Below are 9,845 nucleotides of genomic sequence, written 5' to 3'. Positions count from 1 at the left end.
CCAACATTCTCTGAGTCCCATGCCCTCCTCTCCTCCAATGGAATGTTCTCAGATGCCACCGCAGTCACTCCCTTAGGTGCCCATTTCCCAGACTCTGTCATCATCAATAACTGAACTCTCTCTGCCATTGTGATGTCATTCCCCCCTTTTACCCCACCTCCCCAGCTCCCTTGTCTGGTTCTCCCTTTCTGACCTCACCAGTCTTTTATTCTGCACGACCCTCTCCTATTCTTCTTTCCATCCTCATCCAGCTTGGATTCCATGATCCAGCCCTATAGCCCCCTTGCAAATCCTTTTAATTCACTTGACCTTTGCACCTTATAGTGAGTTGACTAGTGGCTCCCTGCAAAGGAACAACCACTTGGAATCTTTAAATGTGACCTTATTTGGAAAAAGGATCTTTGCTGATGTAATTAAGGATCTTGAGATGAGATCATCCTGGATTAAGACAGGTTCTAAATCAAATGACAGATGCCGTTTACAAGAGAAGAGGAAACAGACACAGAGTTAGGAGATGGGGGTAGAAATTGGAGTGATGTGTCTACAAGCCAAAGAAAACCAAGAATTGCCAAGGATTGCAGGTAGCTGCCATAAACTAGGTCAGAGGCATAGAGTGAATTTTCCTTCAGGGCCTCAAGAAGGATGCAACCTTGCCCACACCTTGATTTCAGACCTCTAGACTCTGGAACTGTGAAAGAATAAATTTCTGTTGCTTTAAGCCACCGTATTGTTACGGCAGCCCTAGGAAACTTATACATTCTGCTTAAGTACTTGATTGGAAAAAGCCTGAATTGCTTAAAACCGATAATCTGCTCATTCCTCACTTATACCAGTGCAGCCGAACATTGCTGGGAAAAATCTCACCATGTTCCTGTGAATCTGCACTTTGCAAGACTTTCTCCTACCTCAGTAGCACTCCTCAGTCTTCACTGCCAGCTCCTCCTTGCCAACCAGAATTCTAAATGCCAGACTCTTTTCTACCAACAGTCTCCCCTGAGAGGTCCCAGTCATAGGCTTCAGAAAAAGAGACACTGAAACTTCTCATTTACTGTGTGAAACGCAAGATTCATATATCTCACACATCACTTGGATGTCTAATAGACATCTCAGATTTAACAGGAAAAAACAGAAACCTGAATTTCCCATTCCTCAAATTTTCTTTCTACTGTAATTGTCCACATCTCTGTAAATTACCTCAAACTCAGGAATCATCTCTTATTCCTCTTTCTCACATATCCTGCATCCAAATTATCAACTTTAGCTCCAAAATTTCTCTTAATTGAATCACATCATGGCATCTCAATTTCTAAAGCTCCACTCCAAGCCACAGTGATCTCTCTCCAAAACTATGGCAACGGCCTCTTGATTGATCCCTGCCCTTAGAACCAAGAATCTAAATTTGATTGTGTCAATTCCTTACTGAACTTCTTCCCCTTCCCAGTCCCATTATAACTCTGGCCCTTCTCATTACACTTGGAGAGAAGATTAAACCCTGTACTACGGTCCCACAAGATCCTGCATGCCTGTGGTGGTCACAGTGTGCCAACCGCTAAAACAAATTTATCTAATGCTCAACAATGGCGCAAACCATGGAGATGTTTGTTTCTTGCTCAAATACCAGCACTGATTGGTAAAGTTCAGGGATACAGGCTGCTGTCATCTTCAACTTGTGTTTCTCTTTCAAAGTCACCCCAAGGGTCATTTTCATTCTAACTAGGTGGAGGAGGGAGAAAAGCAGGGAGGAGTGCATATGGGTGGATTTTATGAGGCAGAATCAAATAGCACTTCTGTTCATATTGCGCTTACTGGAAACTCTCGTGATCACACACACTTTTTCGGGAGACTGGAGGATTGATCTAACAGAGTGTCCTGGAATAAGAAGAACCTAGATTTCAGTGAGTTGGTGGTGGTCTCTGCTAACTTCCTCCCTGACCTTCTCTTCCTCCCTTGCAGTCCATGTACCCGATGGCCAGCCACCCATTCTTTCTGAATGAGCAGAACATGCCATGGTTATTTTCTTCACAGAGACTGTGTTTCTTCTGCTCAGAATGCTCTTCTTCTATAAGTATGCAAGGTTGCCTCCCCCTTACATTCAGTTCTCAACTCAAATGCCATCCCCAACTCTGACAAACAGAACCAGCACGTCAGTTCCTTGTCCTCCAGATCACTCCACCAAATCTTCACAATACTGAGTACCTGAATAGGAGCTTCTGAAGGACAGGGCTGTGTCTTGCTCACCACTCTATCCAGGAACAGAATGGGGACTTAACTTTTTTTTTTTTTTACTAATTCCTACTCTTTGAATATTTTATGCTGAGATTTTTTTTCTAATTTTTTAAAAACTTAGAGTACTCCCTTAAGTAATTTACTTAGAAATATACTTGGGTGGCATTCATTATGAGTCTTCTTGAGCTGAAAAACAATCTTTCTGTTCCTGTATGAATATTTTATTGGACAGTGTAAGATTCTTGGATCACAAGACTTTCCTTGAAAAACTAAATATATATTGTTCCACTGTCTTCTAGTGTCCAAAGTTGCAGATGAGAAATCTGTTGTGCTCTGATTCTCTTGCAGTTGAAGCTTCTTGCCATGTTTGGAAGCCTGTAAGCAAATCTCTTTATCCTCAAAGTTTAGAAATTTTCTCAAATGTATATCCTTTTTTTCATTATTCCTGTTTAAAAATTTATGTCTTTTTCAACTCAGAGTTTTTCCTTTTTTTTAAAACATTTTTGCCTCTCCTAGGTCTGTTCATTTATCTCTTTCTGAAACTGCATTTTGCATCTTAGGTCTCCTGGATCTATCCACCATGTCTCTTATTCTTTTCACTTGATTTTCTTTGGATTTTCTGGTCCTGTGTAGTAAGACTGTTCTTCTACTTGATGTTTCATATTACCAATTCAGTTTTCAGTTTAATCAATTCTATTTCTTAGTTCTGCAAGTGCATTTTTCAATTCAGATTTTTAAAAATTTTACCCAGGGACTTCTTTGGTGGTCCGGTGGTTAAGAATCTGCGCTTCCACTACAGAGGGCATGGGTTTGATCCCTGGTCGGGAAACTAAGATCCCACATGCCACTTGGCCAAAAAAAAATTTTTTTCCCCCAAATTCCTTTTTTATTTTCTAGTTGTACAGCTTTCTGCAGTTTCTATGAACTTTAATTTTTCTTCTGTTACTTTCACTAAACCTCCTCCTTGAGAAGAGATCTAGCTTTTTTCCTGGTCCCTCCTCATGCTCTTGACTTGTACTCGTTCACTCTGCATCTATGTCTGTGGGCGTGGGTCCCTCTAGCACATGAGCAGGTCAGGCTGAGGGTCTTGCATCTGGGGAGGATTAGAGTGTAAGGTGGAGGATGTGAAGGACTGTGGTTTTCTCTCAGTGCTGAGAGCAGTGGCTGCTCTCTCTGTGCCTTTGGGAGCTCACAGCTCATTGTCTTGGGCCTGTTCATCCTGCTAGGTGGTCAGATGTCTTCACCCCAGATTTGGCCAGAAAGGATGCCTTGTCACTGGATCCTACATCCTCCAAGTGATTGAAACAGGTCTCACGGAACAGAAGTTGGCCACCATCCAGTCCCTTGGAACCTGAAACCTCAAACATGTGTTGGCTCCTCTTCAGGATTCAGCATCAGGGCTACTCCCATGCAGACTGTCATTTTTGCTTTCTACCTGAGTTACCACTGCAGAAAATGTGGTGATAGAAAGGGCTCGGGCTGCTATTTCTCAGGTTTCCTCCGTGACCCTGCTTTATGTGTAACTGTAATCATCCTCCCACTGTTGGCCTCATCTCTGCCCCCAGCTCCGTTCCTGGTGAGCTGAGGTCTAGGCAAAACCAATCAATATCAAGGGCCATCAGAGACCATCACCTTCTCCCCCAGGGGGGTAGGGTGGGATAAAGGGGTTAGGACCAGAAATGGAAGGGAGAAAAGATGGACAACATCCATTGTCCACCTCTTAGGGGTACTGGTCAGACAGGTCTGAGAATGCCTCCTGCTCAGTGGACATTATCCAAGCAGGAACCAGAGGGAATCAGGGCAGGAATAGGCTGATTGGTTGGGCCTCTGGTATGGATCTCAAACCAGAGGGGTAGGAGGGGTCCCAGATGATTCCCACTCTCTAGCCCACTCCCCAGGCAGAAGAGTAGTTAGGGAGCAGCATTTTTCAGAAGTGAACTTTCCTGGTGTGATCATTCTGCTCTTCTGCTTGGAGGACCCATCGGGCACATGTGGGAAGTAGATCGTCCAGAGACTTGGGATGCAAATCTTGGCCATCTCTCTTTACAAGGAATGTAACTAACGTAGCTTTCTGGTTGCTGGATAGGATTAAGAAAAGTAATATATTTGGAAAGCAGGTTAGAGTTCATCTGGGAAGAATAAATCGATTCGTCTTTAGTGTTTATATGTCTTTAAGGCTTAGACATTCTTTAAAGTTTACCAGAGAACAGGGTCAATGCTTCCTTTCAAACCACACTGATAAAAATCGAAAGTCAAGGAACCACATTTGTCATGGGAGCTGAAACAAACAGATAGTCTCCATGACCTATCAACTCAGGTCCTGCTCGTATAGCTGTTCCAAGTTAAATGAAGAGTTTGCCTGTTTGTCTCTTATGTGCCTAGATCTATGCTGTGTTCTGAGAACATGGAGATGTTTAAGACACAAATTCCTTTTCTCCAGAGTTTCACATTTTGGGAAAGGGATATGAATTGGGGAAAGACAAGAAAATACAAAGAAAACCAAGTAAGTGGAAAGACAAAGGGAAACATGGGATCCTAGAGGAGAGAAGGGCACCCAACCCAGCCTGGGGTGGGGGTCAGGAAAGTTTCCATGGAGATGCTCTGGGGAAGCGAAATGTCTACACTTTGCTGAAGGACACTGAGGTGTTATCTGCAGGTCAGAGAACAATCCAACTGAAGAGAATCTGAATGACATCCCCACAATTCTGCCCTCAGCCCCTACACAGAGGTGCCAGGTATATCTGGTCAGTGTTTAAATTCTGGATGACCACAGCTAGTGCCAAGGACCTCATGGGTGACCAGGCTAAATGGGTTAGAGGACAGAGGATAGAATAGAGATAAAAAGCCAAATGTATCCAGAAGCTTAGTGGGCAGGCAGAGACAAGATTTCAGTGTCAGAGGCTTGAAGGGAGCAGGCTGGAGTGAGAAAGGGCATGTCTGCAATGACAGCCACCAGGAAGCTGAGACCCCACACTTACTATGCCTGCAGCAAGGTGACTAGGAGAATGACCGGGACTGGAAAAAGATAGAGGGGAGACTTGAATCAAAAAGTTCCATCAAAAACTCCAAAAGATGGGGTAACAGTTCCATGTAAAAAACCACTTTCTAAGCATCAATTTTCAAAAACTCATAAAGACCCTGAAAGACCCTATGTGATCTTGAGTTTCCAGTAAGAATTTCTATATTTGAGAAAATATTCCCCTATATTGGGACTTTTGCCAGTGTCTTGGAAGGACTGGTCAACAGCTGAGAATCACTGAACACAAGGCTCCTTGTCCTCCTCCTTTTTCCTTCCCCTAAGGGCTTTAGTGAGATATAATTGATATACAATAAACTGCATATATTTAAAGTGTAAAATATTGGTAAGTCTTGCCATATGTACACACCCATGAAAGCACGACCGCAATCAACCCCAGAAGCTTTGTTCTGCTCCCCCTGCCCACCCAGCTCCAGGTAACCACTAGTCTACATTCTGTCATTACATATTCATTTACATTTACTAGAGTTTTAGGTCAATGGAGTCACACAGTATGTACTCTTTTTTTGTATGGCTTCTCGCACTCAGCAAAACCATTTTGAGAGTTTCCATATGGCATGAATCAAAAGTTCATTCTATTTTATTGCTGAGTGGTATTCCATTGTATGGATACACTGTAATTTGTTATCCCTTCACCTGTTGATGGGCTTTGGGGTCATTTCTCGTTTGAGGCTATTACAAATAAAGCTACTATGAACACTGCAGGAGCACATGCTTTCTTCTCTTTTGGATAAATCCCCAAGAGTCCAATGGCTGGGTCACACAGTAAGTTAAGTCCGACTTCTTTCCAAAATGTTTTCCTGAATCATTCTTCTATTTACATCCCCAGCAGCAGTGTATGAAACTTCTAGTTCCTTACCAATACTTGCCATCGTGGATCTATTTCACATATTCATTTTAATAGGTGTGTGGTAATATTTCATTGTGTTTTTTATATGCATTTCCTCAATGACAAATGCTGTTGAGTTCGTTTTCATGTGTTTTTTTAGCGACTCGTATATCTTTCTGTGAAGCGCCTGTTAAAACCTTTTGTCCCTTTAAAAAAGTTGTATTGTTTATTTTCTTCTTACTTTATATATTACAGATACATGTCTTTTATCAGATACATGGTTTGCAAATATTTTCTCCCAGTCTTTGCTTCTTTTCATGCTATTAACAATGTCAGAAGTTTTTATCTTGATGAAGTCCAATTAATTTTTTTTCCTCTTATGGACTGTGCTTTGGGGGATATCTAAGAAGTATTTGCCTCACCCGAGGCATAAGTCTTATTTTAAGGGGGTTTTGGTGTTGAAGCTTGTTCAAAATGGAAGCTCAAATGCATTATTCAGGGAAAATCCCAAGCCTCTGATTTACTCCTATTTTCTTGGAAACAAAAGCATCATCTTGAGACTTGCTTCATAGTCTGTACCAGCCTATGGAGTTGTCACCCAGAATTATTGCCTCCCAGAGGCTCTGTTCTGTTCCAGGTTATCAAGGGAAAATGTTCTCTCATGAGGACTAGAATGGGGGCTTCATGGGTCTTGCCTTCCTCTGCTGCTGATGCCAAAATTCACCAGGGCCGAATCAAATCTCGGAGACAGAGTTTTGGGTGAAGTAGAAAAAAATAGATTTATTGTTTTGCCAGGCAAAGGGGGACACAGAGCACTCCTGCCTCAAAAACTGTGTGTGTCCCAACTTGGGAGGATTTGGTGAGGAGTTTTATAGCAATGGTTCAAGGGTGGGGTTGCCGATAAGATTAGGGTGTGTGAAGGGCCTGCATTCCTTTAATCTGGCCTCAAGTAATCTCTCTCTTTTTTTTTAACATCTTTATTGGAGTATAATTCTTTACAATGGTGTGTTAGTTTCTGCTGTATAACAAAGTGAATCAGCTATTTGTATACATATATCCCCATATCCCCTCCCTCTTGCATCTCCAGCTCCCTCCAACCCTCCCTATCCCACCCCTCTAGGTGGTCACAAAGCACCGAGCTGATTTCCCTGTGCGAGGCAGCTGTTTCCCACTAGCTAGCTATTTTACATTTTGTAGTGTATATATGTCCATGCCACTCGCTCACTTTGTCCCAGCTTACCCTTCCCCCTCCCCATGTCCTCAGGTCCATTCTCTACATCTGCATCTGAATGTTGGCCTCAGGTAATCTCTTGATGAGCTTCTCTGTTTCCTTTAATTTGGCCTCAGGTGGTCTTCTCTGGAATGAAGAATGCTGCATCTTCCATTTGGGGGGGGTTTGCTCTGTAAAGAGCTCAAAGACATTGTTCTGTGTGTCCCTTGAGGCAGAACCAGGACCTGCCTCAAGGCTGCACTGTTGTTTCTTGACTGCTCCTCCCTTGTCTCTGCATCCCCTCCCTTCCCTGATTAGCAACTGTTTGAATCTGCCCTTTGGAGCTCAGGGAAGGTCATGGAGGCTGAAACCTTTTTCCTACAAACAAGAAATGGGAGACTCAGAAAGGCTTCCATGCCCAGGAGCCCCACAGGGTCCTGCTTGGTTTCACTACCCTCTCCTACCCACCCCATGGTCCTGATGAGTACGGGAATGTATCTCATAGCAGGGAGTGTGTTAAACTCTAACGTGCTGTGCCTTGGATTTTCCAGGCATGTGCTTTTTTCAGATTCTAGGGATAGGAGGAAAAGAAGTGCGCTCCCAGCAATACTCAGGGCCCTATGCGAAACTGACTACGTCCACAGAAAGGGAAACGTGAATCACCATGACTGAGTACCACTCTGTGAGCCTGCTTGCAGAATCCTTCTTACGACCTGAAGATAAGTGTTACTGTCCCTACTTCACAGCTAAGGGCATAGGCTCAGAGATGTAACATAATCTAAGTTACCCTGAAAGTAAGTGGCAGAGTTGGGACTGGAACTCGTGTCACTCACCCACTCACTCCAAAGTCTCCTTCTGGGCACACCAAGCTGCTCAAGGGAGTAGCAACCAGTTTGTAGGTGATTCATTCAAACTAAGGAATATTTATGTGAAAGCACCCTCAGGGGCAGGCCTCTGTTTCCTGGGGCCATGAGTGTTTCTCTGATTGGGACCCTAGGGCTATGTGAAGATGACTTGCTCCCACCCTCCTTCAGAGCCACAGAGCACACTGGGATTTGCAGTCAGAGAATTAAGTTTAAATCCCACTCTCACAACTTCTCAGCTTTGTGACCTTGAGTTGGCTTCACAATGTCTCTGAGCCTGGGTCTTCTTGTCATTTAGAAAAAAAGAAACGATATATAAAGTCCTGCTGCTTGGAGCAATGGCTGATGAAAACTACCTTGCACTGGAGGTGAGGCCCAGGGATGTAGGCACAGGGAGGTCCCAGCCAAGCCGACATTTGCTGCCTGACTGTTTGGAAATACCCAAAATATCACCATTGGAGGGGGACTGTGAGCAATTATTATGCGTCTTGAGCTCAGAGACAGACGTTGAAAAAAAAATAAACCTCCCTACTCCAGGTGAGCTTGGACATAAAAATTCCCAAACCTAAGAGAAAAATGTAATGCTAAGAAAGGTGGACAATTGTGAGATGAATCGACTCCAGATGAAATAAAAATGACAACGTGAAAATTACTTTTAAAAAGGCATATTTAGGATCCTCAAAGAGATAAAGAAATTACCTCCATGAATAAAATAGACATTTATGAAATTAAATAGGCCAAATGAAACAGGACCAGTGGATATGAAAAAGAACAATTTGAAATCCTGGAAAAATAGACACATGGAATATTAAAATTAAAACAGGAATCAAATTTAGATTGGAAGTTGAAAAATGGGAAGGTAGTAGACATGAATTAATTTGGAATATAGCATAAGAAGATTAAAATTTAAAAATCAGCTAAGAGACATTCAAGTGTGTTAAGTAGGTTTTCAGAAAAAAAGAATAAAGGAAATGGTGGCATAACTAAGTATGCATCTTAAAAATTAAAAGAAGAAAACATAGGTATCAATCTTCATGACCTTGAATTAGGCAATAGTTTCTTATATGACACAAAAAGCGTAAGCAACAGAAGAGAAAAATGGGTAAATTGAAAAACATCAAACTTAAAAACCTTTGCTCTGCAAAGGACACCATCAAGAAAATGAAAAGACAACCCACAGACAGGGGGAGTATTTTTGGACAATTATATATATGATAAAGGACTTGTATCTAGAGTATATAATGAACTCCTACCATTCAATAATATAAAGAGAAATAACCCAATTTACAATGGGCAAAGGATCTGAATAGACATTTGTCCAAAGAAGATATACAAGTGGCCAAAAGCACTTGAAAAGATGCTCGACAACGTTAGCCATCAGGAAAATGTAAATCAAACCCACAATGAGATACCACTTCATAACCACTAGGATGCCTAGAATCAAAAATCAGATAACAAATATTGTGAGAATGTAGAAAAATTAGAGCCTTTATACAACGTTAGTGGGAATGTAAAACACCACTTTGGAAAACAGTCCAGCAGTTCCTCAACAGGGTAAATATAGACTTACCACATGATCTAGAAATTCCTCTTCTAGAAATACCCCAGAAATAAAAGCATATGTCTGCCCAATAACTTGTACCTGAATGTTTATAGCAACATTACTCATAATGGCCCCAA

Source organism: Tursiops truncatus, chromosome 4 (assembly GCF_011762595.2).
Source record: "Tursiops truncatus isolate mTurTru1 chromosome 4, mTurTru1.mat.Y, whole genome shotgun sequence".
NCBI classification, from domain to species: Eukaryota; Metazoa; Chordata; class Mammalia; order Artiodactyla; family Delphinidae; genus Tursiops; species Tursiops truncatus.
This window is presented reverse-complemented; position numbering follows the sequence as displayed.